Source organism: Molossus molossus, unplaced genomic scaffold (genome assembly GCF_014108415.1).
Source record: "Molossus molossus isolate mMolMol1 unplaced genomic scaffold, mMolMol1.p scaffold_m16_p_1, whole genome shotgun sequence".
Taxonomy (NCBI): Eukaryota; Metazoa; Chordata; class Mammalia; order Chiroptera; family Molossidae; genus Molossus; species Molossus molossus.
The window spans coordinates 40,299,385-40,327,005 of NW_023425344.1; positions in this window are offsets into that span (position 1 = coordinate 40,299,385).

The following is a 27,621-nucleotide window of genomic DNA, read 5'->3' on the forward strand; positions in this document are numbered from 1 at the left end:
CTCTGTGTAAGGAAAACACTGGGTGTGAGAGACCATGCATTTACTGAGTGCTGGCTGGCTGCCTCCTGCTGCTTTAGGGCCTGCACCTGTGGTGATGTACGAGGCAAAGTGCAACTCTCATGGAGCTAACTTTAAAGTGGGGAGATCGACAAGCAAATAAATAAGAAAATTCCACATGGCAACGATCATAGATTGGGTGGCATATAAACAACAGAAATTTGTTTCTCGGTTCTACAGGCTGGAGGTCAAGGTGCCAGCGTGGTTGGTTCTGGTGAGGGCCTGCTCCTGGTGTGCAGACAGCTGTTTCTTCATTGTCTCCCTACACGGCAGAAGGAAGGCTCTTCTTATAAGAGCACTAATCCCTTTCATGAAAGCTTCACCCCATGACCTAATGACATCCCAAAGGCCCTACCTCCAAATAACATCACACTGGGGATTTGGTCTCAGCATATGAATTTTGGGGGGACATACACATTTGTCCCATCACAATGATAAAGGAAATGGGATGATAAAACAGAGTCCCCTGGAACAGTATAATTGGGAGAGACAGGTCTCATCAAATAGGAGGGTCAGGGAAGGTCATTCCAAGAAGGGAACAAAGCCTGGTGGACAGGGAGGCCCTGGCACACAAGTAGGGGAATAGGTGCCAGGGGAGGAGTGGGGAGGGGACTAGAGGTGGGAGGGGCTATGTGGTCTCAGCGATTTAGGGAGCCAAGTGTGATTTCTGGTTCCTTTGAGCCCTGGAGTTATTTCCTCCCTTCAATAACACACACACCCCCTCTCGGGAGCTAGCTTGAGTGGGTCTGGTGTTTTGCAAGCCAAAGTGCTTCAACTAAAAACAGGGATAAATTGAGGACTCTTCTGAATGGCAGGCTGCACGCCTGGACTCCGCTCTGTCTCAGCAAGGGCTTTTCAGCAGTGTGGAGCGCGTCTTCATGTTCTGGCACCAGGGTAAACATTCCTTTTCAAGGATGCAAAGCTACTGACAGCACTGAAGCGTGCATTCCCCTGCCAACTGCTGGAAGGAGAGAAACACCACCGCCCTGACAACCGACGCTCCGCCAACCACCACCTGTTCCCCAAGCCTGTGTGCTGTGTTTAGTTTAGTCAGGCAGCTCCGACAGCGCTGGGGACGCAAAAACATCCTGAATGTCTCCGAATGCCGCAGCAGGGCTATTCAAACAGCAGGACATCCAGGAAATAGCCATTATCCCCACACCTCCTGCATCCAGTAGGGTGGATTATTGGATGAGCTTCAGAGGGTAGCGCCAGCAAGAGCCAAGTCCTCCCACCCAGACCTCCCATCCACATGGATATGCTACCAGTGGGGCAGTAGAGCCAGGAGGCTCCTCTGTTTGTTGGAGGGGAATTTGGGCTTGATTCTCCCACCCTGTGTGGGGTCCTCTCTGCACATCAAATGAACTGTCTGCATCAGCACAAAGAACAGGTGCCAGTTTGGAGGGAGTGGGGAGACGGGAAGTGACTGCGGCTGCTGCACATGTTTTCCATCGGGGGCGCTGGTCAACTGCAGGGGAAAAGGTGGAGTTAGGTGGAAGGGTCGCACCTCTCTTCACTTTCAGGGAACACACTGTCAGCCATCAACTGGTGTCTTCTTCCCTTCATTTCCCCTTGTCTGCCACATCTGGCTGCAATCGAAGCTGACCTTCAGAGGTAAACAATTGTTCTCAGTTTAGGCTGGGTGACGAAAGCAGAGGTTAGGAGTCAATATCTACACAAAACTTTAAAAATACTCTTTATTTTCAACTACCTATTGAACCCTCTAGAGTACCCTGATCTGCACGCCTATTCTTTTGTGGGTTTCAAACTTGACTTAAAAGTCAAACCCTTCAAGTGAATTTTGCAGAGCTGGATTAAGAAGCAGGCAACTTGAAGGGTTTCTGGAATAAGTCAGAACTGTGATGCTTTTAAACGCACGCTCCCACCTGCTATTATTTTCAAAAGCATCAAAATGTATATTGTTCCTAATACTAATGAAGTAGAGGTCCTCATGTGGAAACACAAACAAAAACAAACCCCAAACACTCTTTGATGACGGTGGCCAGCTTCGTTGGAACGTTTTCATGATTCCAGTATGTGTGGAGTTCATTGGCCCCAAGCAACCCTAGCCAGCCCGCCCAGAGTGGTCAGAAGTTGGCAGCCACAATCAGCTGGCAAAACCCAATAATACATCACATCAGTAGTCCTGCTTACTGAACACATGATTTAGTTTGTCATATAAATTTTAAGCCCTTTATTGTCTCCTAAAATGTATCTGGTTTGGGTACATCCAGATCTACTTCCTAAGTAAGAAAACACATTTCAGAAAAAGAGACAAAACAGGATAAAAGCACAGGAAAGACGGAACAAAACACGTCAGCTTCTTCCATCCAGTGAGTTTGAAGGTTTGGGTATGAGTGCTTTGTAGTTAGGAGTAACGGAAATTCAGTGAAATGAAACACAAATAAGTTAAAATATATGTTGATAATAAGGGTATGTAATTGTCCCTTGTTTGGAACATAAAGGGTATATCATTTTTGTCAACAGAAGTCAATTTCTTTCTACTGTCACTATTTGCTGTCTTTCACCCAATATTTAAAGAACTGGTCCAAACCATTAGCTGGTTGAGAGAATCCTTGCATCCCAGGTTTGAATTTCCATTACTCCTAACAAAGAACTCATACCCAAACCTTCAAACTCACAGGACGGAAGAAGCTGACGTGTTTTGTAGCCTGATTGGGTGGACTCCCCTCACAGTGTGTTGATGAGAGTAAGGCCTCTCTGGTTGGAGTGGGATCCTGGAGACTCACAGCCTTTGGTTTTCTCCTCCTTCCCCACAGGTGCTCTGCCGAATCATTGTCTGACGGTTCCTGATCTTCATTTTTCCTCTGCATTCACCAGTCTGCCCTGACTTCATTCTTGTTTTTTCCACCCCTATGCTGGTAGTTCTCAAATGTCAGTGCTCAGAGCAGCTCTTGGCCCTGAAGGTCACATCGCATATTGAATGGCGAAGGAAAATGGAAGCACAGCTTAGTGAGTGTTTGCAAAGACAAATTATTCAATTGAAAACATTTTCTTTCATTATGAGATTATGTCTACCCTACTTGTATAGTTGTTACAATACTTACCAAAAAAAAAAAAAAAAGAAAGAAAAAAAGATACGAGGCTAGCAGATTTAAAAAGCATACTCATTTTTGGGAAAAATATGAAGTTACTAGCCCTGTGTTAGTCCTCAGGATTTTTTTTTTTTTTTATCCTCACCCGAGGACATTTTTGCATTTTTTATTCAGACAGAGCGGGAGGGAGAGAGAGGAAGAGAGAGAGAGAGAAACATCGATGTGAAGGGACACATCGAGTGGCTGCCACCCGCACGACCAACCAGGGCCAGGGACAAACTGCAACCGAGGTACGTGCCCTTAGTGGAACCGAACCCGGGTCTCTCTGTACCGCAGGCCGACGCTCTAACCGCTGAGCCAAACCGGCCAGGGCAGTCCTCAGGATTTTTATTAAAACTGTATGTTTTTAAAATTCTAAAATCTGGACACCACTCTTTAAAGGTACATTTTAAGATGTTCTATGTTTTATTTAAAAAAGGAAATGGCTTTTTTCCCCAATTACAAAGTTATACATGTTCACATCTGATAAGGGGTTAATATATAAAATTAAAAACAAAAAAACAAAAAACTCATGCTACTTAACACCAAAAAACCAAACAATCCAATTAAAACATGGGCAGAAGACCTGAATAGATACTTCTCTACAGAGGACATACAGATGGCCAACAGACATGAAAAGATGCTCAATGTCACTAATTGTCAGAGAAATGCAGATAAAACCCACAGTGAGATAACCTCACACTTGTCAGAATGGCTATTATCAATAAGTCAATGAATTGTCCAGGATGTGGAGAAAAGGGAACCCTTGTGCACTTTGGTGGGGATGCAGACTGGTGCAGCCACTGTGGGAAACAGTAAGGAATTTCCTCAAAAAATTAAAAATGTAACTGCCTTATGATCCAATGATTCCACTTCTGGGGATTTATCCAGAGACATGCAGAACATGAATTCAAAAGAATATATGCACCCCTATTTTGATTGTAGTGTTATTTACAATAGCTAAGATTTGGAAGGAACCTAAGGGCCCATCAATAGATGAGTGAATAAAAAAGCTGTGGTACATATACACAATGGAATACTACTCAGCCATAAAAAGAGGGAAATCTCTCCATTTGCCACAACATGGATGGACCTACAGGATATTATGCTCAGTGAAATGCCAGTTAGAGAAAGACAAATACCAGATGATTTCACTTATATGTGAAATCGAAAGAACAAAATAAGTAAACAAACTAAATTGAAACAGACTCATAGACACAGAGATCGGACTGATGGTTGCCAGAGGGGAGGGGGGGGGGTTTGTGGACAGAGTGAAAGCATGTGGGATTAAAAAGTACAAATTGGTAGTTACTAGTCACGGGGATATAAAGTAAAGCATAGGGAATATAGTCAATAATACTGCAATAACTATGTATGGTGCCAGGTGGGCACTGGAAACATCAGGATATCACTTCGTAGAGTACATGATTGTCTAACCACTATGCTGTACCCCCGAAACCAACACAAAATAAAATTGAAAGAAAAAATAAAATTTCACAGAATTAAAAAAAAGTTACACATGTTTATGAACATATTAGGAAATGCAGATATGATAGAATTGGTGGCACTATGAAGCGTTCATGCGTAAGTCATGTCAGCTTTCTCCACTGACAGTCTGGTCTCTTTCCCTCCGTCCTGCAGCCCCACATTTCCTTAGAAGAGGGTGCGGGCTGGGACCTCGTGTGTTTTCTGCTAATTTAGGAGACGCGAGGCTGCAGAACGGGAAGAAAGAGAGACTAGACTGATTTTCAGTGGAATGAGTACAGACCTATTGGAAAAACAGAACAGATTTCAGAACAAGTGGTTGGGGTGGGAGGGAGAGGAAGGAGGGGTTTTGTATGGAGTTGCCAAGGAGAAAAAAATACATTTAAAGAAGTTTCCCCAAGTTTTACTCCATCTAATACCCTTTTCCCATGCTCTTCAAAAGATTTCTATACACATTTAAATTGCTTTTCAATGTCTTCTTTTGGGCTCTTTTGCATGCAAAACTGTATTGAGATTGACCATGAAATACTCAGTTTTATTTGGGTCACAAAGAGAAAGAACAAAGAAGAAAATATCAAAAATCTATAATCCCATCTTCAGACTCTATTAGGTTTTGAAAACAACACCTTTCCTCCCGTGATAGAGAATTCTATTCTGCAGGGAGAATTGTTGATCAGTCATCTTAGCTTAAATGATTATGTGGAGCTTCTAGTTCCAAAAAATATGGATTCCCTTCTGCAACCCTCTATACACTTTCACCAAAACAAATAAATGGTGAAAATTGTGGAGTATAAACTGCTACATGATTTCAAAACACCCAAGGCTAAACTTAGGGGCAGGGTCTCACTCAAGGATGCTTTTTCAAAAGAGTTGAAAGGAACCTTCCCTAGAGAGGCTTACATTTTTCTTCTATCTGGACCTAAGATGAGATACCTTTTAGTTCCTGGAATTCTATGCCAAAATGATTTCCTGATGTTCTTAGATCCTCCCTCCAGTTTCTTCCTCCCCTCCTCCCTGCACCCAATCCAAATAAGTTTAAAATTCTTGTTTTTTTTTTTACAAAAGGGAGGATTGATATAAAAGACATTTTATGACTGAAAATGCCCATGAAAATAGTATAGAGTCATTCAAATTTTTTTTTTATAGAAATGTAGGAGTAGAGAACCAAATATCAGGATCCTTGTTCCAGCATCTTTAGTTTCTTCACCCCCTCCCCCCCTTTAGTGAGCAAGGCATCTTCTGCCTTTCCTTGTCCCTTCTTGTCCATTTCTAGACAGTGCTCTTGACTTCCAAGGATTTCTTGGCATTTCTGAGAACCTTGTGATTTTTTCCTCCCATAGTTCCATGGTGCCTGACATTACCTTTAATATTCTCTTCAGATATCTCTGTTGCATGTTAGTTCAACAGAGAGGTAGTGAACAGCTTCCATTTGCCAGGGGTGTCTCTTGGGACTGGAGATAGATGCAAAGATCTTTGAGACTATGATCCCTACCCTTGGTGGTGGGAGAGGGGAACATCCCACATTGATTCTCAATGCACAATCCTACCACATTGTCAACAACACGCACCATTACAGAGATATGATGGTAAGTGGGGGCACTGGAAAGGACACCTGGATCTGCCTGACCCTAAAGAACGGCCTGAGCTCTTTCCACTGGGCTGCACCACCCTGGGCTCAGCTGGAGGGCTGAGGAGCGAATCCATCACAATTTGGGGAGAGAGAATGGCCTCCTCAGTGGGACTTAGATATATGGCTTAAAGGACATAAAGTTTAGTCATTGAACTAGTCTTTGCACTTTTCATGTGGAGAGCGGTTTGTGATGCTCTCTTAGTTGGGGGAGTCGGGTGCATATAGAAACTGAGAGTAAGACAGTGGAGGGAAGGGTGCATTTATGATGAGTTTGTGGCTGGGTGTAGAAAGCGAACATTTCAAGGTACAGCAGAAGGAAAAATGGACAAGACGGAGAGAAAGTTGAGGTGTTTTTCTCTGAAGGGAGGTGGTATAGCATTTATCCTGAGACGACTTTGAAGGAGGAATGATGGATGATGAGATGAGTACATTCAAAGGGGAAGAGTAGAGAATTTGAAGGATTTATCCCCAGGCAAGTTTTCTCAGAAGCCCAGTAGGTCCTGCGATGATGGTTACATTGGATAATCTTAGGTGACTTTGTCCTAAAACACAAGAGGTAAACTGACATGCATGACGTGGGTAGGCTGGCAGCATCCACATGTCCAGTACCACCTCTCTCTATAATGGTCACATAAAACATGCCAGAAAAGCAAGTTAACGTGGGAGCTCTGGGCAATTATAGGATCCGTTTACAGCAGAAGTATTTCAGTGAGTAGAGACCTTCCTGAAAAGAGATGATAAAGAGGCCATGATAATATGTGTAGTCTAAGTATCAATTGAGAGTGTGGGAAGGAACTGACTCTGCTCTTACTTGAGGGAAGGAGAAAGATGATTAAGTCAGAAGGAGAAAAACGATTAAGTCATTAGTTAGACAAAGCAAGAGCTGACAACAATGATAAAGCATTGGTATATCTAAGGAGATTTCTTTGTGCTGCTCTAACTGCAATATTTTATACTCTATAAAAAGGTGAAGTCAACTAATTCGTCTTACTGATTATATAAAGCATTAAAAACCAATTTGATGATACTCAATTATATTGAATGGTGTGTTTTCTCCTTTTCGAACCCTCCCTGCCATCAGTGTGCCGTTCTGTTTTCCTCATTAGGCACCTGGGAACAACCAATGAAATGGGTTATAGAGCTGGCAGGGAATGGAAGTCCTCTTCTGGGACTTACCGAGGTTCTAGAAATGTCCTGTGCAATTTTGTCCTTCTAGCCATAGGACATCTCACTGGCACTGATTCCTCTTATAAACCGGATTGGTGTTTTACTCCAACAGATACTGGGTTAAATGGGAAAGTAGATCTGTGGTGTCTTTTGGCATTTTCTTTCTGTGACACTCTTCCTCTTATATCTCTCCCCAGTGGGGAAGGTTCAAATTCTCCTAAAGCCAATGGTCAGTCCTGTTACCTTGGGAGACATCTCTGCAAAGGTGGAGGTTATATTTAGCCTTCTCAGTGGACCTGGGATTTTTATAAGGGCCACTTAGAGACCCTAATTTGATTGAACTCCAATGCAACAAATTTGTAATGGTGACATTTTAGGTATAAAGGTTGCTGAGAGAAGATTTTTGGGTTAGGGAACCCTGGAATTCAGTGATTCTTACCCTGTGATAACTTTGTACTTAGAATCTCTGAGTTCACCAGACCCTGATATCCTGGGGTTATGAGTAGCAAGATACTAGAGGTTATGTGTAGCATGAAGCTGACACTCAGACAGACTGTCTTTGCCCCTGTTGACCAACAACGACCAAACAACTGGGATTTAAAAGTATCCTGGCAGACAAATTAGCCAGTAATGCTGAATGCTTGTAACCATCAGAAAATGATGAAAACAACTACTGCTGCCTTTGAGCATGAAGGATGAAGCTTGGTCTGGCTTGGGGTGAGATGATAACACCGTGTGTGTGAGGGTTTCTGTTTGGTCCCATTCACCAGCAAGCATGAGGTGTGTACAGCCTAGGGTAGGTCAGGCCATCAGAGATATACGTTGTTAAATTGTGGCTGGGCCTGGGAATATGGGGTGACTTTTGAAGAATTCAGTTCTGATTAAAGAATACGGCAGTGCCTTCATCTTAGTCAAACAGAGGCAATCAGTCTGCCTTTTGCATGCAATACACTGGGACCTTCAAAGAGAAAATCAACTAATCCAGGATGGAAAATTGGCTGGAGACCGTCCAGCCTGACCTGGATGTGGGCATTTCTTCTGCCTTGTCTTGTCTTTTGCTACAAATCATCCTGCAAGGAACAGGCAACAGCAACTTCAATTCACACACATTTGAAGTATGGTGGCTTCTGCATTATCCATGGTGAAATTCACAGCCAACAATCAATATGTATTTTCAGGCAAAGAACCATCACTCACTTCTGTTATCGGAGAATCCAGGCCGAGATCATATCTCTTGCGACTTGAGTGCGGAGCATTCCAACTGCTTTATCACGGGCTGAGAACAGAGCTTTGCTCTGACTGGCATTCAGCTGCTCAAGTTTTCTGAACTGCCATTTGCTTTGGGGTATCGAGGACAACTGTAGGTTTTGGGGGGTGGGGGGAGAAAAAGTCCTCAGGGAAAAAGCTATTTTTGTCATGTGGACGAAAAAGGGGCCACATACTAAACCTCACAAGCTCAGATGGGCCCTCCATGGTGGGCCTTATAAACTCAGAGACAGAAAGTAACCACCTAAGATGCTCTGAACATAAGAATTCCTAACTGAAAATGGATCCTGGAGGGTAGTCACATTTTAGGTCTGAGCTTCCTTGACAAAGGTCAAGCTTTATCTTAAGCAAGCCTATCTTTTTCTTTTTTCATCTAAGATAGCAAACCTTTGACATGTCAGAGTAGTCTTTTCAGACTGCTCAGGACACAACCTTGGACCAGAGCACAGGACCAAAGAACCCCTCATTGTTAGCTTGTTCCCCAAATACCATCTTTATGTGCTATAAATGTTAATTGTTAACTATCCTGTACCCCTAATGTAACATAAGTGTCTTCATTTTAATCTTTATCCAATCTCGGAGATTTCTCCTTTGCTTTCTCCCACCCCCTTAATCTACCACCAGTGAATTTCATGTCTTATATCTCCTCCTTTGATTCAAATGTATAAAATAAGCTGTAAAACTGCCATTCTCTGGAGCATTTTCTTAATCTGCTGAGATTTTGCTTCCTGGCAATGGTGGACAGTTTAGCTCAAATAAACTCACAAAAATTCTCTACAGGTTTGAACATTTTTTACATCAAAGTTAGCTTGAAGCTGTGTAATTTGCTATCATTGACACTGAGTGTAATGTTGATTTAACTTTTGCATTGGGGTTATTGATTTTACAGTGAAATGCCAGACTCTAGCCATTGTCTAACGATGACCAGCACAATCAGAATTTCAGACCCAGCATGATATGGAGGAGGAGAGGTTGCCGGAAGATAAAGGGTCTTGTCTTGGCTCTGAAGAATTAGCTGGGTGACATTAGCCAAGTCACTTTACCTTTGCAGGCTTCAGATTTTGCATCTATCAGGAGATAGATGTGGAATACTTGACCTCAGGTGCCTTCTGAGCCTTTGACTCTGAGATCAGGGTTGCATTTTACTCTTCATTAACATCACACATGCACAAAATGAGGCAGGCTTCTGTTGAATGACACTAGGTTGCTTCCAACTCCTTGCTGTGGCGAACACTACTTCAATGAACTGCATGATTGTACACATGTATATTTCTATACTTGTAAGAAAATTTCTGAAGAATATATTTCTGGAAGTGGACTTGCTAGAACAAGAGTATTAAAACATGTTTAATAGATACTGACAAGTTGCCTGTATTGATTTATACTCTGAACCCATTAAAGTGTTTTTGGTGTCAGGTGATTGAAAAGTCAACCCAAAGTGGAGAAAGACATGGAACGAACCTTGCACTAAGAGGTTCAGAGGGGACTCTTTTCAGGCATGGTTGGATACAGGCTCAGAAATGATGTCATCTGGCTCTTTTCTCTCTCCTGGCCTCTCAGCTCTATTTTCTTTTTGGAGGCTCCATCTTGGACAAGTTTCCCTTCATGGGATTATAATAGCTGTGGAGTTTAGTTTATATCCCAGGAGTTTCAGCTACTGCCTCATTGGCTTTGATGGATCATGTGCCCATCCCTGAACCCGTAAGAGTGCTCAGGGCCATAGGCTTTTGTTGGCCAAACCTGGAGCTGGGTGTGGAGGCAGCTGCACCAGAACTTCACGGTCTGCGTGGGGCAGGTGGCTCACCATTAGAGTTGGCAGCAATATCCAGAAGTAGGGTCAATGGGTAGAGTGTGAAATCAAGAAAGATGGGTGGAGTACTACTATGCAGAGGGATTCTTTCATGTGCATTTAGGAGCTTAGATTTTGTTCTATCTTGAGAGTTGACCTTTAGAAGAGTTGACATAGAAGGTCAATTTAGGTAGTGTGGTGCAAATGACATTCTTTGTTCTGTTGGTTGGGACTCTAATTATGTACTATTGAAATAGCTTTAAAAGATATTGTTAGATAAGATTGGCTTTATAACTAAAAAGAAACAGAAAAATAAACCAAACAAGTTCTTGGAAAAACAGGAGCAACTATATTAAAGAACAAAAGCATCTTAATAGTTTTGTTAAGGTTGCTATGGAAATGACTGAGTGCAAATTGTACTTTAAATTTATTCAAGTTAGCTATCCGTGGGGAGGAAAAAGTAGTTTGGAGCAGGCTTTTCTTGTTTTTTTTTTTTTTTTTTTTTAGAGAGAGAGAGAAGGTTGAGGCAAAAAGAGTTTGAAGTTTTTACTCTGGAAGAGACCTGTGAGACCATTAGACTAGTGGTCTCAAATTTGAATGAAAATCACCTGGAAAATTAATTAATAGAGATTTCTTAGTTGCATCTGAGAGATTCTGATTTAGTAGGTCTAGGTAAAGCCCATATATTTGTATTTCTAATAAATTCCCCAGTGCTGCTGCTGCTGCTGCTGCTGCTGCTGGGGGTGGGTGCGTGGGTGGGTGGACCACATCTTGAGAAGGACTGATTTGGGGAAATTAAAACTTGGAGAGGTGAGGGGCTGGCTCAAGGCTCAGAGAGTAAGCAGGGGAACTGGTGTTCAACTCTCCTCTCCTCTCCTCTCCTCCCCACTCCTCTCCACTCCCCTCCACTCATCCCCTCTCCTCTCCTCTCTCCTCTCCTCTCCTCTCCTCTCCTCTCCTCTCCTCTCCTCTCCTCTCCTCTCCTCTCCGCTCCTCTCCTCTCCGCTCCTCTCCTCTCCTCTCCTCTCCTCTCCTCTCCTCGCCTCTCCTCCTCTCCTCTCCTCTCCTCTCCTCTCCTCTCCTCCCTCTCCTCTCCTCTCCTCTCCTCTCCTCTCCTCTCCTCTCCTCTCCTCTCCTCTCCTCTCCTCTCCTCTCCTCTCCTCTCCTCTCCTCTCCTCTCCTCTCCTCTCCTCTCCTCTCCTCTCCTCTCCTCTCCTCTCCTCCTCTCCTCTCCTCTCCTCTCCTCTCTCTCCCTCTCCTCTCCTCTCCTCTCCTCTCCTCTCCTCTCCTCTCCTCTCCTCTCCTCCTCCCTCCTCTCCTCTCCTCCTCCCTCCCCTCCCCTCCCCTCCTCTCCTTCCCTACTCTCCCCTTTCCTGGCTTACCCTGCCCTTTGTAAGGAAACTGAGCTCCGGGTTGGTTTTTGCCAGTCATAGAGCAGAGTTACGAAGAACCCACGCGGTCAGGCTTGAACTTTATATGTCTCAAGGTTTCCACTCCTAGAGAAGTAACGCACCAGGAAATTATGGGTTTTCCCTTTCAGCAGCCAGATTACTCAGAAAGCGTTTTCCTTCAAAGTAAAGAACAAAGAGATGCTGCATTGTTAGGGAGAATGACTCCTGAGCCCCATGAGGGAGGGAAACTCAGTAGTAGTCAAAAGATTCTCTGTGTTGGAAAAAGATGCCTGTAGCTGGTGCCAGGGAGGAAACTTTCCTCTACCCTCTTATTTCCAGTAACTGGGGCCTGTGAATTAAACCAGCAAAACACAGATTGACAAGAGAAAGCACACATTTTAATCAATATTTTATTTGCACCGAAGTTCACAGAACAGAAGTGAAACTCAAAGGAGTGGTTAGGCTCTAGGGCCCATATTCCATTTTGTAATGGAATATGGAAAGTGGGTTTGAGCTTCAAGGGATGATAAATCATGGGGAAGTGACCAATATATGGGGGAACTAATGGCAGATAAAGGTTATAATAAGGTATGTTTTAAAAAAAAATGTTTTCTCTTTATTGATTTTGAGAGAGAGAGAGAGAGAGAGAGAGAGAGAGAGAGAGAGAAACATCGATGAGAGAGAACATTGGCTGCCTACTGCATGACCTCCACTGGGGATCAGGCCCACAACCTGGGCATGTGCCTGACCGGGAATCGATCTGGTGACCTCTTGGTGCATGGGTCAATGCGCAACCACTGAGCCACACCAGCCGAGCATGATAAGGTATGTTTATGTAAACTCTTCACAGTCTTCTCTTCATGGTATAGGATTTTAAGGGGAATATCCTCAGAGGGAAATTAATGCCCTGGTTTCAGGAAGGTAGGAGGACAGGGAACTCTTTCTGCATCTGTGGACTCAGTTGCCTTCAGCTCAAAATAATCTTAATGCAAAGTAGCATATTTTGTGGTGGCATATTCCGGACCCCTTCACTGGATAGAGGATTCAGAGACTTGCTAAAGTCAGGATGGGTGATACTCAGACGTGAGCTGGAGCAGCATCAAGTGTTACATTTATTATCGCGTGAGACAGGGCGACGGTCACCCAGCAGAGGGGAGCTATGCTTAGATTAAGCATTTATTGAAGTGACTAGTAAAATTAGATTTCAATTATTTTTATTAAAAAAACCTTCCCTTAATTATGTGTTATGTTTTAGAAGCTAGTACTTAATTATGTTGCTTAATGAAGAATTCTATTTGGGCTGTTAGAAATATCTATGTTAACCATGCCAGGTAAAGAATAGCTATTTTTGCCACCAGACAATTACAGTAAAATCTCAATAGAACAGACAAATTCAGGTGACAGGTGTCCGCTGAAGCTGACTGTCCATTATATAATAAAGTAGGTTTTCTGAATGCATATGTTAAAAAACTGACAAAGTAGTTTAACTGTTTTTACTTATATAGACATACATGTTTGTGAAATTGAAATGAAATATGTATGAAAAGTTTAATTTCACAGAAAAGTTTTCTATATGCATTACTATAATTTTAAATTTATGTTGAATAGGTCTAGTAAATGTGTGCATTCACCATTCACTGTGAGTAAACAAATGCACACGGCCGGGGTGTGGCTTAGCACACGTGGGAACATCGACTCATACACGTTAAAACTGCTGCAGAAAGTCACGCCAAGAGACAACAGAACCAATTAGCACTCAGTTCGGTGTGCTCACGTACTAATAATTTGCCTGACATTGCTTACGAGTGGTGACTTTTAATTTTTAATTTTTTATTTTTTTTATCCTCACCCGAGGACATTTTTCCATTTTTTGTTCAGATAGAGCGGGAGGGAGAGAGAGGAAGAGAGAGAGAGAGAAACATCGATGTGAAGGGACACATTGAGTGGCTGCCACCCGCACGACCAACCAGGGCCGGGGACAAACTGCAACCGAGGTACGTGCCCCTAGCGGGAACCGAACCCGGGTCTCTCTGTACCGCAGGCTGACGCTCCAACCGCTGAACCAAACCGGCCAGGGCGTGAGTGGTGACTTTTAAAAAAAAATTTTTTTTACTGATGTTTTAGAGAGAGAGGAAGGGAGAGAGAGAGAGAAACATCAATGTGAGAGAGAAACATCGATGGGCTGCCTCCCGCACACCCCCCACTAGGGATCGAGCCCACAACCCTGGGCATTTGCCTTGACTGAGAATCGAACTGGGACCTCTCAGTCCTTGGGGTGATTCTCAATCCACTGAGCCACACCGGCTGGGCTATGAGAGGTGACTCTTGGATTTAAATATGTAGACTATAGTTGTAGATATGTAATATTTATTTATTTATTATTATTTTAAAATTATCACCCAAGGATATTTTTCTTCAGATAGAGTGGGAAGGAGAGAGAGGGAGAGAGAGAAACATTGACATAAGAGGGACACATCGGCGGTTGCCTTCTGCACGGCCTGACCAGGGCCGGGCACGAACCGCAACCGAGGTACATGCTCTTGGCTGGAATCGAACCCGCAACTCATTGGTCTGCAGGCTGACGCTCTGACTGCTAAGCCAAACCGGCCAGGGCTGTAATATTTATTTATGTTGGTGAAATTACTACAGTGTTTTTTTCCAACACATGGCCTATTTGCTAAAATTTGTTAACAATAACAGTGAATGAATAACAAAAAAATAACTTGTTAATTTAATTATAAGCAAATCTTGGTTAAAAGCATTTTAAAATGAACAGGGTGTTAATTTTCACATATGACATACAGACTGGAAACTCTGTTTCTTAAATCCGAAGTCTGTTAAATCGAGGTCCGCAAAATCGAGGGTCTACTGTACTAAAGGAACATTATCCAACCTGATCTCGGTTACGGGCAAGGGAACTAGGAAGAAATAAACCGTGGTAGGTAGGAGTGTTGCACTTGCAAAGTGATAGTAACATGATAGCAAACGTCCTGGTCCTCCCGCCTTCGACTATCTTCCCAGCCCGGAACCCCAGCTCCTGCGTCATCCTGCAGAATGTCCGCACATCGTCGTGTGCCTGTCACTGAAGGAGCTGTCAGAGCACTTTCCTCACGACAGGAGGGATCCAGGGTGGCACGGAGCTGGGGCGGCGGAGGGGACACAGGAAGGGGTGCTGGGGTCTGCTGACTTGATCACGTGGGTGAGATACTATCAGGATTTATATATTATTTCTCTCTCTCATTTTGGAAGAAAAGGGGTTATAGTCTGCAGCTGGCCAGGGACAGAGTATTTTGGGTACAGGGAACCTTCCAGGAAACCTGAAATCTCATCCAAAGGTGACTGCACTTTTTCTCCATCCCTGCTCTTCCCTTAAGTGGCTCAGTCCATCCGACTTTCTGATACATTTAAGTCACCAGCAACTCATTCGGAGGGTCTTCTGGCCAGTACACCAGGTGCGGGGAACACTCCTGCGGGATCAACACGACTTCTGCCACCTTGTGACCCAAGGGCAAGTTGTTAAACCTCTGAGTCTTGGTCTCCTCAATTATACATGTACTAACAATATATACATCACACTATAGCTCAGAGTGACAGGGGCAATGTATGTAAAATATCCGGTATAACTGAATCTGGGCCACTGCAGGTTGGGTTTTCAGAAGCGGATGCGGACATGGAGCTTGGGGAGTTAAGAAGACCTTTATTGGGGGTCAGCTCCTGTGAGCAGAAGGGGAGGAAACAGGGCTGGGCAGAGGGAGAGATGAGCTGCAGGCCCTGCAGAGCCTCCGTCAACCTGGGCCGTGCACGTGCATTGTTCCACGGGGGGCAAGGTGACGGGCCTTTAATTTCCCTGCCTCACTCAGCCACCAGGAAGGCACCCCATGAGTGAGGAGGCTCCTGCCGCAGAGGCAGAACTGGAGGTGACATCTGGAGCTGCCTGTCGCCCTCGGTTCTGCAGTGAAGCAGCCAGCCTTCCCCGAAGCCAGGATTGGGCGGCTTCTTTTCATTCAACCACATGCCTCCTCTCTGTCACTAAAACCATCCTCTTTTTTACCTCCTCTCCACCTTTCCCCTTCCCCACCTGTCTGCTCCTCTTGCACCTACTTCCTCAGGAGGTCCTGTCCCCCCCTGCACCCCTGAGAGCCAGTGGCTACCCTGCCGGGGGCCTGGCAGAGGGACCTGCTTCCGCGGCTCCCCTGCACAGCTCATTGAAGCAGGAAGTATTTTCAACATTTCTCTGTCTCATTGAGATAATTTACAAGGTACTCCTGGCTCCCCTTTAACTGTGGGAGAGAGAATAAAACAGCTGGGCTTTATTCTGCAGCCTAGGACCACACAGGTGACTGACTGCACAGTCGGCTATGCCCGCAGCCGGTGCCAACAACGGGAAGAACACCCCACATCCCTCTTCCCCCAGCCCCCGGGAGAAGGCATTGGAAGCCCCACGCACAGGTTTCCAAGGAGGACATATGGGCAGCCAAAAAGCCACTGGGGCTTGTTTCTTTTCCCTCTGTTACCTTTGTAAGAGATAAAGAGGCTGACGGATCATGAATGGGGACATGCATTTGATGACATTTGGTAGGGGTTAATGTCCAGGAAGCTAGGAAGCCAATGCAGACATTAGAGAGCAGGAGAAGGTGGTAGATTTCTAAATGCCTTCGACATTCAGAAGCTGCTCTTATGGGACGTTTGAAGGTGTGTGTGCAGTGGGAAAGCAGCCCGAGGGCAGAGGGTTGGGCGCAGCCCGAGGGCCACCAGTGAATTTGTGCTCGTCTTCCCAGCATGGAGATACTTCGTCATGCCCTGGAGGTGTCCCAGTCCACAACTCTGAGCTCTTGGGAGGACCCCAAAGCTGGCAGAGAGACAGCATGAGTCTCTTTGCTCACACTGCAGAGAGGGTCACTAACTCTGTGTCCTGGCAGGTGATTTGCTCTGCCCAAATGTCTCGGCTAGAAGCTCATGTCAGGGACTAGAAAAGACCACCGGCTCCCTCCATGGACTGTGACCTTGAAGCCCACTGCACTGTGGCCTCTCATGGACTAGCTTCCTTCAGGGGTCCCACAAAGTCCTAGGGAAGTGTGAGCTTCCTTTCAGACCCCATTTCAAGCCTCCGTCGTCCCTTTCTAAGATTTATTTTGGTAAAAGCACTTAACATGAGGTCTACCCTCTTAACACGTTTTAAGTGCACAACACATTATTGTTGACTATGGGGACGATGTTTACTGTCAGTCTCCAGGGCTTACTCATCTCCTTTGACCCAAACTTTATGCCCATTGGTTAATGACACCCCATGTCCCCCTTCCCCCAGCCCCTGGCGACCATCATTCCAATCTTGGATTTTATGAATCTATTTTATTTAAAAAATTTTACTTTTCAATTACAGTCTACATTCAATATTATTTTGTATTGGTTTCAGGTGTACAGCATAATGGCTAGACAACCATGTGCTTTACAAAGTGTTCCCCCGATATTTCCAGGACCCACCTGGCACCACGCACAGTTAATACCGTATTACTGACCATATCAATCTGACTGTTGTAGGTGTCTCATATAAATGGAAGCATGTAGTGCTTGTCCTCTGTGTCTGGGCTTCTGTCACTTATCCTAATGTCCTTAAGGTCCATTCATATTATAGAATTTCCTTCTTTTTAAGTCAAGCCCCAGCCGTTCTGCAGAAGCAGCCAATCGCAGGCCCCCAGTTTAGCGTCATGTCTGGGGAGGTCAGGCTGACGTGCCCTGTGCAGGAAAAGAGTCGCATAGGGTTTGTCAGTGTTGACACTCGATTCATTTGTGAGGTCAGCGGCACTCGGAGGGATGGAGTGACTTGCCCCGGATCTCACCAATTGCAAACAGCAGGGCAGGTGCCTAGTTCTGGCTCCGTCTGGTTTCACAGACTTCAGGTACATAGTGACCCCAGTTCTGATTTTTCTCAAGTCAGAGGAGACATGTTGACATCTAATCCCATGGAGACTCTGGTCAGCCTCACTAAGTAAGCTGGGCTTCGGAGCGTGTCACGAGTTCTTACGGGGCGTCAGGCATTGAGCTGCCACCTGCCGCTCGTGGCTACTGAGCACCTGAAATGTGGCGGGTCCAGCTGAAATGTGCTGTATGGATTTCAAAGGCTTAGGATGCAAGAAGAAGGTAAACTGTGCCATTAATAATTTTTATGTGGACTATGTTGAAATCATATTTTGAATATATTGGGTGAAATTATTATATTTAAAAACTATAATTTATATGTATAACCATGTAAAATATTTTATTAAAAATAGTTTTACCTGCTGTTTCTTGCTTTTTAAAACTGGGACTACTAGAAAATGGAAAACACCCACCTGGTTCACATCACGTTTCTACTGGATTACTTGAGATTCACCGGCATCCCTAAATGACTTCATTTTTAGCCTTTGCTTCTCCATTTGACATCACTGTTACTGGTGGGAACTGGGGAGGTTCTCTGCGTTGGACCTTGACGTTTCAAAGGCGGTTCACTGTGTGAGTGGTATTTCACACTCAGGTAAGCATGGCCATAATCGGTCGCTCAGAGGGAACTCGGTAGTTTAGTATCAGTGAAGCAGCCTCCTAGGGGTCATGCCTCATTCACTCAACAAATATTTATGTAGCATCTTCCTGTTGACGAACTACTATGCCAGCTTCTGGGACCATGTCTGGGAATAAGAAATAGTCCCTGGCCTTGGGAGTTTATCGTCTAGGAGAGCCAGTGGCCACTGATGGCTAATTTTATCTGTCAACTGGACTGAGCCAGAGAGGGCCCAGATATGTGCTCTAACATTATTCTAGGTTTTCTGTGAGGATGTTTTTGGATGAGATGATTGTTTAACCAATAGGCCGAGTAGAGCAGATTGCCCACCCCAATGTGGGTGGGCCTCATCCAATCACCTGAAGGCCTGCAGAACTGAAAGGCTGAACAAAGGGAACTTCAGTGTCCTGACTGCTTAAGCTGGACATCAATCTTTTGCTCTTTTCAAACTTGTACTGGAACTAGACCATCAGCTCTGCCAAGTCTCCAGCTTGCTAACTCCAGATCTTGGGACTTCTCAGCCTCCATCATCACGTGAGTTAATTCCTTACAATAAATCTCTCTCTCTCTCTCCATAAAATATGTGTGTGTGTGTGTGTGTCCTATTTGTTTTGTTTCTTTGGAGCACCCTGGCTAATACAGACAGTAAATAAACAATTTACATACTGAATAATTCAGTATTGGCTTGGGGGTGTGGCATGTGGTGAGGTGGTTAGAAGGATCTAGAGGCCAAGTCTAGCCTAATATCCTCAGGGTTACCCTAGGCTCTGGCTTTTCCCCAAGGAGTTCTGGACCACGGGATCATCTCCCACAATTTGGCCACAACCTTGTGTCCACAGAGCATGAGATGACCTTGCCAGGTCTAGGCCCTAAGCCTAGTCTAGAGTGGAAAGACTTTTCATTATTTAAATTGCTGTTGCTAAGATGAATTAATGAAAGTAAACACCTTGAATACCTCTGCCACTTGGTGTTCTGCATGTTTTATGAATTTTTGATAGTGAAACTAAAAATGCCATGATTCTTTATATACCTCAATACCATGCTTACAATTTTAGGAATAGTCTTACATTCCTGGTGGAGAGCTTGGGGGTAGGTGCTACATTTGGGAGAAGCACATGAATATTGAATGTGGTGGGTGTATGATCAGATTAGCATTGATGTCCAACCTGGCTATGCAACTGTCATTCAAGGTTGCTTGACTCCAGCTTCCTTGTCTGTACAATGGGCTCATGCCACACACTGGGTGGGTTACCAGGAGAATAAGTGATAAAGTACAGCAGGCACCTGACACCACTCTAACATTTCATATGAGCCCAATTAATGGTTTGTACTGGTGTGTGTGTGTGGGTAATTTTCACACGGAGATACCTATGCTCTTTTCCTGTTTGTTGATCCTATGTTGGTCAGGTTGACAGAGGGACAGACTCTGAGCATTTACTTTAGAACAGCGTCCTGGTTATCTATGACAGCGTTCCACATTACCCCAAGCTTATGGGTGTACAACAGCAGCCATTTTATATGGGTCTGGATCCTAGGGTCAGGGATTTGGACGGCACAGGCAAGGATGTCTTATCTGCTCCACCGGTCTGGGGCCTTATGGGAAGACTTGAATGACTGGGGCTGAAATCATCTAGAGGTCTGTTCTCACAGGCTGGGTGTGAAGTGCTACCTTACTGTGGTTTTAATTAGCACTTCCCTGATGACGTATGATGCGGAGGCTCTTTTCATATGCTTCCTGGCCATTTGTATACGTTCTTTGGAGAAATGCCTATTCAGGTTCTTTGCCCATTTTTAAATTAGGTTGTCTTTTTATTATTAACTTATATGAATTTTAAATACATTTTAGACACAATTTCCTTATCAGGTACTTGATTTGCAAATAATTTCTCTCATTCTTTGGGAATTTCACTTTTCGGAGAATGTCTTTTAGAGTGTCCTTCAAATAAGCCCAATTTATTTATTTTTATTTTGTTCATACTTTTTATGTTATAACGAAGAAGGCCTTGCCTAACCTGAGTTTATGAAGAGTTACTCCTATATTTTCTTCTAAGACCGTTATGGTTTTTGCGTTGACATTTAGGTCTATGAGCCATGTTGGGGTAATTTTTGTGTATAGTGTGAGCAAAGGGTCCAACTTCATTCTTTTACATGTGCATATCCAGTTTTCTCGGCACCATTTGTTGAAAAGGCTGTTTTCCCCCATGGGATTTTCTTGGCATCTTGGTAAAAATCAACTGACCAGAAATGTCAAGGTTTATTCTGGACCCTCGACTTCGTTCTGTTTACATGCCAGTCCTGAGCCAGCGCCGCTGAGGCCCCGACTCCCGCGCTTCGCCGCAGGTCTGGAATCAGGAAACGCGAGCCCTCCAACGTTGTTCTTTTCAGTATCTGATACTTTGGCACCAAAATCACACCCCATTATAAAGCCAAAGTGCTAGGTGAAACAGTGAAATAGGCAATTTTGGGCAACTTGCCTCCCTTCCTTTATGCCTTTTCTTCTTATTCCCTGTGGGCATTCAGGCCCTTTGCCTGTTTTCTATCCGTCTCTATCAAAAGCTGCTCTTTGGGGAAGACTATAATAAACTTTTCCTAATTAGGTATGAATGACTAAAAGGCTTAAAGCTATTACTATTCTCATGAGAATTTGCTTTAAAAAAGGGGAACAGAAGTGCCTTAAACTTGAGTAATTATTCTTGAACGGTAACGTTTTCTCTGTGAGCAGGCAGGGAAAATGCTTTTATTCTGGCAGGGAAATTCTCATATTGCATATAGAATGATGTTATAGATGATCCCTGACACTGCCTAAATCCGTCTAGCTTTGTTCAAAGTTTCTTGATTCTCCTCCAATTGTGAGTTTTATACTCATCACTTACTTGCTTTGTGACCTTGGGCAATTAACTTCTGTGAACCTCAGTATTCTCTTGTGTACTATGGAGAAAATCATGCTCACGGCAAAGATGTCTAGCATTTGTTTGTTTAGTGGTTAAAAATAAGACTGACATAATTTTTTTTCCAATACGGAAAACATTTATTCTATAAAGCAAAAAAAGTGCAAAATGAGTGAAATTCCAACATGCATCTTTGTTGTTTCACTGTCCTATTGTTAAAGCAAACTGCCAAAATTCATAGCATATTTAGCAGAACATATGATCAGACATGTTACCAAAGATAGAGAGATAGCAAATACCAAACATGCATTTTGAGTGGACAAATACCCATCACCCCCAAATTCCCTCATCATTCTCTGGTTTCTCTTTGTCAGGAGCTGAGGTGTGCTTTATATTAAAGTGATTTAATTCTTCCTTACAATATCCCTACAATGGTACCAGAGAACCATCAGGAAAGCCAGGTTTTATTGAAAAAAGTATCAGGGAAAATGGAATGGAGATCCTCAAACTCTCCCTTTAACACTGACCACTGCTCAGTTTGCTCTGATTTGGACCAAGAATTGGCAACTGATTACATTGGTGATAACACAGAGCTTCATACTTCCCGTGCTCTTCCCAAGGATCAGTAAATGTGATCCTCAAAGCATTCCTGTGAGGCCAACTTTATTTGCAGGTTACAGATAAAGAAACTGAGCCCAAAGAAACTAACAGACATAAGACCCAAAGCCCTTTCCAAGTGCTTCATAGATCTGTAAGGCTGAGAATGACCGTGGATCCTAAAACCAACACCCACACCATTCCACACCAGAGACAGACATGCTTGGTTTTATATACACTTATTGGAGATGTTTATCTGGTTTGGCCGTGGGAATGTTTCTGTTTCCAGAAGCATCTTTGTGGTTATTCTAAGATGGAAAATCTAAAACCCCCAAACACAAAACACCTGCATATTTTCCTGAGTTGCTATGCGAGCCAGTGAGCCCCTGTGTTGCTACACTTGAAACCCGCCCGCTAATAACAGATCTGCTGCTACTGTTGAGCTGGGCAAGCTCCCACTGCGTGGAAATGCCTTGGCCACCCGCGCCATCTCCGGGTAGGCCGAGCATTCCTGGGGCTGTCCGCTAGATGGCAGCATTGCGCAGCCGATGCCGCCTCTCCCGCGCGAGCCCGGCCCTCCCTCTCCTGGACCCCGGTGAGGCTGCGAGGCGCGGGTATCGGCGCCTTCGGACTGCCGGATGCCTGCTGTGCCGCCCCGTCTACAGATGGTCTGTGCCTGGCGGGTTGCAACAGGTCTGAATCCACATTATGAGGCTGACTCAGATTCAGGTGTTTGTGTGGCTCCGGGAATAACCGTTGCTTGGGCTAATCGGCCAAACTTGCTTGATTTTTCTTAACCCTTTCACGAAGTAGAAGTGCAGGAAAGGCTGATAAACGCCCCCCATGCAAATGGTTCCCCCCCTCCCATTTCTTTTGTGCTGTGAGCTTTGTTCTTGGAGGCCCCCTTGTCAGCTCCCTGCTCAAGGTCCGGTCGCTGCCACTTGCTCAGGGTCTCCTGCGGACAGGGCTCTGCGTGCCCTGCGATGCAGACTGTCGCCACTAGAGGGCACCGTCGTCACGTGCTGCGCAGGGGCCCGGCCCCGGCAGGCACGACCTTGGGACCCGCGACCGCCGGTGGCAGAGGCGGTCCCTGTTCCTGACTATGCGTGATCTTTCCCGGGGTGCTTCGGCTCTCATGCCCTTGGTAATCTCATTCCACCCATCTTCCACGCACCTGTTTCTCAACCACTCTGAATAGATTGGCTTTGCCCCATCAGCTTTTAAACATCTTCAAATAAACCTCATTCTGGGAAAAAGATTCTCCGGGGCACTAAGCTCCCCGCGGCTGTCCACCCCTATTTCTCAGGGCACTCCCCACCCCTCAGCCAAACTTTTGGTTGGCCAGCTGCCCTTCCCAACTCTTCCACCACCTCCCCTCCAGCTCTCAGAAGCCCAGCCTCTCATGTCACCTCTGTACAGGTGACACCCTCTCCCTGCCTCCCAACTCTGTCCCACCTGGGCTGGATTCTGGTTCTGAGAGTGTCACCGCTCTGGCTGGTCCTTTCTGTTCCACAGGAGTCTTCTTCCTTCGCCAACCCTTCCACCGTCGGGGTCCCAGCGTGCTGTTCCCGGCCCCCTCACCCAGGCTCCTGAGAATCTGTTTATGTCCATAGAGCCAAGCCCACCACTGCCTGGCCCACGGACACCAGTGTTTACCGACCACTTGTCCAGACACCGGCCACTCTTTTGCCTCCAGTTCAAAGTCCTCTTTTGAGTCGTAGACCATTTCCTCATTCCGCCAGGCTAACAGGGGCTTATTTCTACTTGGAAATAGTGGGCAGCCGTGGTCCCCGGCCGCGGCCCTGAAGGTGGCGCAGTGGTGGCTGGTGTGTGTCAGTGCCTTGGACGGCAGTGCTCCACCTCCAAACAGCTGGTGCTGCTCGTCCAGGTCTTGTTCAAGACCGAGACATGCCCTTGCCTGGCGCGTAAGGAGAGGTGCGGTCACGGAACCTAACCGTCCTTTCCTCCCCCACCTCTGTTGAGGGGGTCACGCCTGGCCTTGGGGTGACCGGAGCTTGCTTCCCAGCCCTGGCTGATTGGACCCGGCCAGACACCTGAGCCAAAGCTGCAACAGTGGGTTGGCAAGAGGGTGACCTTGGGTCTGAAAGGAGTGATCTGGTTAAATATGGAGCGCCCAGCGGAGAGGTCACACAGCGGTGCGGGAGTCCATAAAGGAGGACTCAGCTGGCTGAGTGGGAGGAGGGAGAACGAGGGCAGGGCTAGGTAGCCCCAGAATGCCTCCATTTCCAGTTTCTCGAGACTCTCCCCAGCCTTCTGTGCCCTGGGTCTGAAGGCTTTCTATATTCTGCCTGGAGTCTCTTCTCCTTCAGCCAGCTCAGAACTGTAGCTAATTTATGAAGGGGCACAGGGCACTAGGAGCACAGGAGAAAAGACAGGCAGGATGGAGCACCCACTGGACTGACAGAGTGGGGGAGGTTGGCAGCAGGGTGGGGTGGGGCGGTTCGGGGCTGGGGGGTGGAGCAGAGAGACTTGGGGGGCCTGTGGATTCAGCACATCTGTCACGAAGAAGCTCCACGTCCCACCTACCCCTGGGCCTTAGTGGATCGGGCAGCCATGGTGCTACATGTCTGATGGGTTTTGAAAGTGTCATGAGGTCTGTGGAATGAGATAATGTCCAAGGACATGTCAACACAAAGCATGTATTGACTGCCTACTTTATGTCAGGAACGGGGGCGGGGTAGTTCCTGGGGGAAGAGAGGTCAGTGAGATATGGCTCCTGTCTTCAAGGAGCTCACAATCTTTCTGTAACACGCTGAAAGTAGCCAAATAGAATTATGGACAGAGCGCTACAGGAATATAAGAGGACTCATTAGTTCGCCTTCGATGGGGGTGAGACAGAGACTTTCAAAGGGGAGGTGACTTTTGACCTGGACCTTGGAGGATGAGTAGGAATTTGCCAGACAGAGGAGAGGTGTTTGCGTTCTAGGGAGAGAGAAAAGGCCGAAAGATATGTAGGCGCATAGTGTACGCAAAGGCTGTGCTTGTCCCGTGTGTGTGGTAGGTACCGGGCAGTGGGTGTCAGCGGCAGAAGAGGACAGGGAATAGATAGACTAGGGCCAGGGTGTGAAGGGTCTCGGATGTCCTGGAGCTTGGACTCGACGTCCTGAGGGCACCGTGGAGCTCCTGAGGGTTAATCAGGGAGTCCTGTGATCGGGGCGCCTTTGGAAGGATGGCTGCGGGCGGAATGGAGGAGAGAGGAGAGGACAGGAGAGGGGTCAGCCACAGCAGGCCCGAGCTCAGCAGTGTCTGACAAACTCTCTAGAAATAACCCGAGGCTAAGATAAACACTGTGGGCAGATCACAAATTGTAACTGATTGGAGCCTGCACTCAAGGAGGGCTGCTGCCTCACACAGAGGGCCAGAGGCTCAGCTGCTGCGCCGTGGGGGGTTCCAGTCCTCCCCTTAGAAAACTACTCACTGACTGTCTCCTAAGGTCAGGCGCAGCGCTGGGTGCTGGGGATACCCTGATGAGAAGGCAGGTGTGGCCCCTCCTGTCACAGAATGTGTTGTTGAGTTGGGTGGGGAGAGAGCTATGAGGTCATTTTGTGAGCAAGGGCGTGAATTTTCCACGTGGGAGGAAGAGAATGTGGTTCTGTGAATGTATAACAGCTCGCTCTGACCTCAGTTTGCACTGAGACACAGAGGTGAAGGGAGGGGCTTTGGGGGGGCAGACTGTCAGGGCCCCGTGGCCCAGAGGGCAGCGGGCTGAGCACCTGGAAGTCTGAGTGTGCGACGAACCGCTGACACAGGAACGAGCCACAGGCCTTGTCTTGTCCAGGCCAAGCTTCACATGAAGGATTTGAGGAGAGCAGGTCAGTTCCACCCGAGTGATACAAAGCTGGGAGGAGAGTGGAAAATCTGAATGGCAGAGCGGAGATCCAAGAAAATCTCACAGGTGTCATCGGAAGTGATGGAGTTCAACAAATGTGATGCATTGAAGTTGAAAGTTCTAATTGACTTTCAAAGATTTATGTTTATCGCTGCACATTTATATTAGTGAAAAAAATGGGAAAAATGAAACATCCAGCTCTAAGAAAGTGACTACATATCCTGTGTCTACCAAATTGGGCTCAAAGGCCAGCTTCTCCCTGTACCAGCAACGCCACGTCACTGGGCAGGTTACCTAACCGCCGGGCGCCTCGATCCCCTTGTCTACAACGTGGGGCTGTTCATACCACCCCACACAGCACGTGTACGCAAGCACAACAAGTGTTAGCTGATGTCAGTACCTACTAATGTCGTTTCCAAATCTGTTTAATGACAGTAGGGAATGCTGGGTAGATAATGCAGATTGAGGGCACCTAGACTCGGTGCAGTGTAATCCCCTGTTGTTCCACATTATGCCGGTTTGTGTGTTTGTGTAGTTTGGATCCTCTGCTTCGTCAGCGTGGGCCCAAGCCATGGTCACACGTCTCCAGGGAACACAGCGGAGTAGAAGAGGTGCCCATCTCTTTCCCGGTGGTCTCCTTCTCGTGGGAGAGTTGAGGGTGCTCGGTCCCAGGGTTCTCAGACTGAAGGACCAGTGATGCTCCCCAGAGCCTGGTGGAGAGAGCGCTGGAGACTGGTCAGTCCACATGGCCGCACCCCCTGCTTCCAACGCCAGCGCCCAGGGAAAGCAGTCACCCCACGGCCGTGGGCCATCCCTGCTGTGCTGCCCCAGCGGGTCCAGGGGGTTCTCACGGTGCCACGAAGAGCGGATTTCTTCTCATTGTTCTGTACCAGTGATGGCATGGGCTCCCCATGTTTCAGTGTCTTAGTTTGCCCTCAGACACGGTTTTGTCAGACGGCACCTTTGGTGGCCCCGTGGCTGCTGCTGTTGAAGGTTCCAGGCCGGCCCAGCACCCACAGCCCAGGGTGAGACCTGCATGAGGCTCCTGTGAGACCACCGAAGGCGTCGGACAGGCTGCAAGTGAGCGAGCCCAAGGAGCAGCAGTTGGGGTCTTGATCGCTTTCCTCCCGGTAACCCAGGCTGTCTCTCAGAGGGGCTCCCTCTCTTCCTCGTGACGTTTGGCGTTAGTACCAGGATGAGAAGGATAGCCTTTGCAGGAAAAGCATTGTCCTGTGGCTGACAGTCTTGTCCCTGGTTGATGGACGCCTCTGCCTCCATCTGCAAACCCAGAAGAAACTGCCCCTGTGACTGTGTTCAGGACAGAAGTGCATCCCTATGACTTGTTAGACATGGACACGGGAGTGGTTGTCCACGTTTAACGTGCAGAGTTTCTTGCTAACAAAAATATGTGTAAAAGTCTGTCTCATCAGGGGCACTGCTGCCTATTCATGAGAAAGAAAGTGACTGGAAATAACTACACCCCGGTATTAGCCATGCTTACCTCCGGGTGGTGGGGTTCCAGGGGGCTGTTTGCTTTTTTTTATCTACTTTGTTACACTTTCCAGATTTTCAACAATGAATATGTAATACTTTTACAATTAGAACCATAGAGCCTGCCTGTAAAAATATCACTCAGTGAATGAGTACCAGATGGAGGTATCTGTGTGAATCTTTGCCCCGTCCTAGACGTGTCCCAGTTACTCCAAATGACAGCCCGCTTTCCGTAGGCAGACCTAGCTCCCCCTGCCAGCGACAGGCCAGTGGGTCTGTGTGTAAGAATATATGACTCCCATGTGGAGGTTTGGAATTAGCCTTGGTGTTGGGTTCTACACCTTCCGACAGCCACCCCTCACAAATTCTGCCATTGGGAG